We start from the raw sequence: 7,014 nt of genomic DNA, 5'->3' as shown, positions 1-7,014 counted from the left end.
AATGTCCATGAAGGTAGAATGCCAAAACTCTGACGAATCTCCACGCATGCCATGACCAGCTAGACCATTGCTAAAAACAGAGAAAATTAGCTATCCTTAATGTCATGTTTCATTCCTGGGACTAGAAAGTTCAGAGCCAATCCAGATGAGCCAGAGTTCAGGTTCTATCTCAGCACTGACTGTGACAGATCACCTCTGCCCATTGGCCCATTTCCACCCAACACCATCTCTAGGACACTGCTGATGGCTGTAGTTTCACCTGCTCTCTGCTGGATGCACGTTGTCATTTGTATTTGTAGTCTTTTCCATGTTTCTAGTTGGCCTTTGGGATGTGTTTTGGGTGCATGGACATGGTGTTCTGGGTTGACTGACAGTAACTACATCCTCTTCCTTCTCCATGGTAGTGCCACATGAACAGTTGTCCCTTGGCCACAGGCCCCTTGCTGTACTCAGGATTGTAGTACACTTACTGTACACCTCTGCAGAGTCTAGAGAAAAAGACAGTAGGAAGCAGGTGACAGATGATGTGTTATTTCTCCTGGGATGTATCTAACCTGTGTGGGCTACAGCTGGGGCAGATGTGATCAGTCTTTTCCCATGTGATCAACATTGAATCCCCAAACACTCTTTGTTAGGAAGAAAAAAAAAAAAGAAAAAAAAATTTTCTAAGATCCTCCTTATTGGTAACACCAGAATAAATACTAATGTTTGACGACCTAACTACTGACATTTTTATGATCCTTTTAAGACAGTAGAGAAAAAATATGTTTGCAGAAAAATTGTTCTTGTTTTTTCTCTTCTTTGTTTAAGAAAAAAGCCATTATATGAAACATGCTCAGCTGGGCTTGTAGATCTCTGGTTGAACTAACAGTGCACCTCCATGGCTTTCACTTTCTGTCCCTCATCATCTAATTCTAGCCTTTCTCAAAAGGTTTCCATATGCATTCATGAAACCTTGGAGCCCTCCTGTGGTCAAAATCTGAGCTATTCTTTCAGTTGTAACCCAAAATCTGATGCAGTCAATTCCATTTTAAACTTTATCTTTGGCATATTCATTAAGAAAACTTCAATCAGTTAAGGAAGAAAAAAGTTTAGATAGTTTTTAGTGAGCTTTTGCATGGGTCAGTCTCATTATATCTCTCTCCCCTTGGCCACTATCTGATGCTGTCCACATCTCTTTTCCAAGGCTGGGGTATTGCCTGACAATCTCCCCATTACTTAATCTTTCTTGCCTCCACAGTCCTTCTCCCTGTTTGCTGTCCTTTGTGGGCTTATCCATTTCTGCTCTGATCTAGTCAGGCTCTCATCATCAGTCTGCCTCAGAACCCTCCAGCTGTGCATTAAATAATGTCATCAACACAAATTCCAAGTTTACTGTCTTCCTTGCTGGAGGAGAATGTGATTCTGAGGGCTTTGGTGTGCCCATTTTTAACATTGTGCTGAAGTTGTAGAAAAGGTTTCACATTTCCTTCATTTGGTGGTCCTTGTAGAGCCCCTCAGGAAAATTCTGTTGCCACTAGGGCAATTGCTTCTTTTTCAACAGGTTTCATTGTGCATGAGAAGCAGAGGTGTCAGCAATCTTGAGCAGGTTTATGAGGGAGCAGGAAAGGGTGAGGAAAGAATAAGGAAGGGGAGGAGGAGAAGTAGTCCCTTTGCTTTTGCCTGTAATGGGGCAAATGCTGAGTGTTTCTTTCCTGCTGTATGACTAAAGGGCAGAGCACCCCCAGCTGTGCTATCTCACCCTCATTCACCATGGCTGCTCCTGCATTGAAGATCCCAGCGTGCTCCATTGCGGACGCTGGATTTGCTACCCAGAGTGACTGACAGCCTCAGCTCTTCCCTCTCTGGCCAGGAATTTGTAAAGGCACTTGGATATTCATGAGGGTAAATACTTCAAGGCTTGTCATTTGTAAGATAACACATCACATACCACAAGGGCTTGAAAAGGATTTGAAGTTTTTAGGCTGCACTACTGTTACAACATTTGAAGATACAGAGGTTCATGGAAAATTCCACCCCAAATTTCAGCATCAAGTGTGCACTGTGTCATTCTCCCAAAGGATGGGGCTTTTTGAGCTTTCTTTTTACCTGACAGAAAGAGAACTCCTTAGTCTTAGAGGAGTTTCTGAATTTCACTCAAAAGAGTGTACAAATACTTTCAGTAGTGAGATTTTGAGATCACAGCAGGTCTGGGAAAACTCTAGTAAGAATTGCAGCAAGCGATTGGGGTTAAGCTGTTGGCCTCCCTGCTCTAAGTGAAAGCTAAATCCAGAACTGTAATGATAAAAAATGGCAAGTCTTAAATGTATTCATGGTCAGACTATATCTTCTTATCCCTTTTGTGTCAACATCATTCTTATCCTAACAAGCTCGCCTTCCTCACTGGTATTTAAATAATCCACCCACTCCTTTCCAAAATATTTTTTTAGTTGGTTGGAGGGGTTTTTTTTTATTTTTGGATTGTTTTGGTTTTTTTCTTTAACCTGTAAGCACATCTCCTCTGAATAAGAAAATAAGCTGTTGTAATTGATTCCTGAAAAAGAGGCTCAATTAATATTTGTATTTATCTTACGGATTTAGATTTATGTGAGCTACGTTTATGTCCCGGGTACCCTTGCTTAATTCTAGTTTCATAACTTGGATGCCATAGAAAGGACTGTATTTTCAACTCTCATAATTAAATGCACACTAGCAAATAAAGTGTGCACAAAGATAATAATTCTTCAGCAGCTACTCAGTCCATCCCCCCACATAATTTAGTGTTAGTTTTTCCCTAAGGATATAGTCTTGTGGGACTTCCTAGGGTGGTTTAACAAGCCACCATCTCCAGCCCAAGGTTAAATTTCTTGGTGTGGCAGAGGCAGATGATGTGATATTCCTGGGCTTTGGACACAGACTCTCAGCTGCACTGAACTGGCTGAAGAAGACACTGTCTCCTCTCCTGGCAAGGATTATTGTTTATGATGTGATATTCCTGGGCTTTGGACACAGACTCAGCTGCACTGAACTGGCTGTAGAAGACATTGTCTCCTCTCCTGGCAAGGATTGTTGTTCCCTCAGTGCCTGCAGAATTGCTTCCCTCTAATCCACTCCAGGAAGAGGAGGAACAGTTTATTTCGTTAAAGGGTTAAAAAGCTAGAGTTCTACCCCTGTGGCTCATTTTGCATGGAAATGGGCTAGGAAGTAACACAGAATATGCCTAGTTAGAAAACAAAAAAGAGTGGCAATTAATGATAGAGTGACTGAGATGATCTAGTGGGGACTAAAGATATTTTCATTTAAGACAGATGGAATTAGCTGAGGTGATCCTTCACAGCCCTTATCTGTTTAAGTCACAAAGAAGCCTGATTGGTTTAGATCACCTTTACTAATGCTTCAAAGTTACCCATATTGGTGCAGGCTTGCCCTGTGGTGCTGTGAGGCAGCTGGGTCTGTGAAGCAATGCATTGCCACCCAAAAGTGCATCTTTACCACTTAGGCACGTGTGGCTTCTCAGCTCAGCCCATCCCCTGGCACTTCATCCTGGGGCTGCTCCCAGGAGCGGTGAGGGGGCTCAGCTGAGGTGTTAACAAAGTGAACTGCTACTGGTGATCATGAAAGGTAGAAAAGTCTGTAGAGGATTTATTTACAGATATGTTACCAGTTGCAGTGGACCAGAGCTAAGAAACTTTCTGGTTTTGCTGTGCTTTCTTCTAACTAGCTGTGTTCCTGCTCATTGCTGGGGGATGATCTGGAAAGTTCCCTTCCAACCCAAACCATTCTATGTTTCTATGATTCTAACTCTCTCTTGCTTAAGAAAGCTTCAGTCCAAAGCATGAGGACTTTTTTAATAATCATTTTAAGGCAGTGGCCTAAATACCTAATTGCTCACTTAGCCACATGACTTGATTTTAATGGTGCTGACTGTTTCTCTGGACTCCAATAAGATTCTTTACTTGCTCGTAGGCCTGAAAATAACATCCTGACACGGCACAGCTCTGTTCAGCAAAGCATTTCAGCAGCTTCTTAAATCCAGATATTTGTTTAATGCAACTGCTGGGAGTGCTCTGTGTGTGAAAAATACACTCTTCTCAGGAATGACACATGTCTCTGACCCAATGATGTGATTGCATCATTTGTGCTATCTCCTACCTTCAACAACCTTTGTCTCCATGGACTTATTTCAACTCGTGTAATCATTGGGTAAAAATCTGGGCCCAACAGGTGCAATAAATAGAAGTGATGGTCTGCCCAGTGTTCTCTTTTGCAGTAACCTGCACAGATGCATCACTAGACCTGCCAGTCAGGAGAAAGCAGAAGATGCAAATGGTGGATGTATGTTTTGACATCTCTACTTTTGTAAGTCCTGTATATGCCACTTTTGTGAAAGGAAACAACCAGCCTAGAGGAGATGTGGGCCTGATGGAAATACAGTTTCTGTGTCTCCCATCACACCACACACTATTAATGGAAAATCATTGTTAGATCTTATTCTTGCCTCTGCAAATGTCCCCTGTTCTCACTTCACTTTAAGTGAGCCAAGAGCTGGTTTAACCACTTCACTGGCAGTTTGCTCCCCTTTCCCAAAGGCCTCCTTCTTGGAGCTTTTGTTTCTGCATCAAACATTTTCTTTGCTGCTTCACACCTCGCTTCCAACTGAAGAGTCTCTCACTGAATCCTCATAAGGCCATTTTAGTCAATGCCATTTTTTCTGTTTACTTGTTTTGCTTTTTCAGTGGGTATATTTTAAAGGCTGAAAGAACAGAAGCCATTTTTGCAGCACTTCATAGCAAGTGTCAGTGTATGGGTATATTTTAAAGGCTGAAAGAACAGAAGCCATTTTTGCAGTGTCAGTGCAAGTAGGATATCAAGCATAGCAAGTGTCAGTGTAGGTAGGATATCTTCTTCAAAATGTTTTCAACATTTGAATGAAAAAGCTCTTGGTATTATCTGATTCATCTGTGTTTTCTTTGATGCCCTCTATTTGCAATGTAAAACACAGTATTTCCCTCTGAATGGTGCTTAATCTCTTCCTGCCTTTCATCCTGGTCTTACGCTGAATCATCTTTAGATCATGACTTTCCACTGTGAATTGTTTTTTGTCCTTCCTGTCTAGGTAGAATATTATCAAACCATTTATGAACAAATTGATTGAGGGGAAAAGATTAGTTTTACATTGTGTCCTACTTGTGGTTTAAACTTGGCATTGTCCTGGTTACCCAAGCTGTACAAATTAGTACATTTATAAGTGTAAAACAGTCCCAAGAAGTTATTTTCAAACCAAAAGGAATTGCAGTCCTCCAGACCTTTCTAGGAAAGATGAGTATTTAATGTCACACAGTATACTTTTTTTGCAAGGATAGATGATCTCTGACTGCGACAGCAAAACAAATTGAATCATATTAAATAACAGTTTGTTCTTTCTGGCCTGGCCAGTTATTCAAACTCTAGAGCCTCCAAGGCTGGTTGAGTCAAGAGGAAGAACCAGTAATGTTATTCATCTGATACTTCTGATTTTCAGGAAAATCTCCTGGAATTAGCCTGGCATTTGAGAAAACGGGTGCAGTGAGGGATAGACTGCCTGTGGCACACCAGTGACTCTTGGATGCTCGGAATGTGCAGCACCTGGTAGATTCCAGGTCACGGGATGAGCACAGCTCCCGGTACATCCCAGGTCATAGGGATGAGCACAGCTCCCTGTACATCCCAGGTGAGGGATGAGCACAGCTTCCGGTACATCCCAGGTGAAGGATGAGCACAGCTCCTGGTACATCCCAGGCCACGGGATGAGCACAGCTCCTGGTACATCCCCAGGTGAGGGATGAGCACAGCTCCTGGTACATCCCCGGCCACGGGATGAGCACAGCTCCTGGTACATCCCAGGCCACGGGATGAGCTCGGCACATCTGCCATCTGCTGGGACCTGAGCTGCCCCCAGAGCCTCTGAAAGCCAGAACTGAGGGGCAGCAGAGAACTAGTCTGTAGTACGAAAGCTGCCTGGACAAATTTCTCTGCTGAAAATAGAGGAGGAAACATGACCTTAAATAGCTCTAATTATAGTGAAATTAAAAATTGTTTTTCTAGATAAGCCGGACACGAGAAAAGGAGAAAACAGTTCTCATAATTTCTGCTCTTTCCTAAATCTTTTTTATAGACACGTATACTCCTTGGCAAAATACTGGGGTATTGCACAATGCATATGTTGTACCAACACCCTTGGCTTTAAACATATTCCAGTAATTGGAATGTGGGTTCAATCAGTCATATCAAATTTGTGTGTGTGTGTAATCCAACAGGATACTTAAATATGTGTTTAGCTCACATCTCTATACTTAAATCCCTTTGATTTTTGAGGGCACTTGATCACGTATTTGAAGCTGCAAAGTATTTTTCAACAATGGGTTTTCCTTTGGGGAGAAGTACACTGGGGTGTTGGAAAAACTATTTACACACTGTGAATCCTTTCATATCTTTTGGGTTCCTGCTCTGTCCTACTGCAGCCTTAGAGTAGGTCCCAGACCTGACTGAAGTCTAAGATAATTCCTGTTACTCTGGTAATAGGAGGCTTTGTATTAAAATCTGTTTGATCTCTTACACCATGGATTATAAGACTGAACTCTTCTGCAGAGCGACACCAGCTGTGACTATAAACTACATGTTCCCTTTGGAAAGAAATCACTGTTTCCCATTTTCCAAGCCTGTCTAACCATGTCCTTGGCAAATCACTTAATCACTACTCCAGTTCCTAACCTGTGCTAAAAATAATGTAGATTGATTTTCCAGGAATGGTAATGCATAGTTGGATATAACTTTGATCTCTGTACTTCAGTATTATGTCTGTCATCTATTAATTATATGTATAAAGGTACTTGCTCATTGCATTTCTGTACAACTTCTGCTTGCTGGAATAGTAATTCTTTGCTCCATTAACTCTACATTTATTTCAAAATGCATGAGTTTAGGGGGTTTCTTGTTTGTTTATTTTGTTCTTTAAGTATGCTCACCTGCAACAAGTTCTTATATTCACTGATTATC

This window comes from Passer montanus, unplaced genomic scaffold, assembly GCF_014805655.1.
Source record: "Passer montanus isolate IOZ18808 unplaced genomic scaffold, ASM1480565v1 scaffold33, whole genome shotgun sequence".
Taxonomy (NCBI): domain Eukaryota; kingdom Metazoa; phylum Chordata; class Aves; order Passeriformes; family Passeridae; genus Passer; species Passer montanus.
This window is presented reverse-complemented; position numbering follows the sequence as displayed.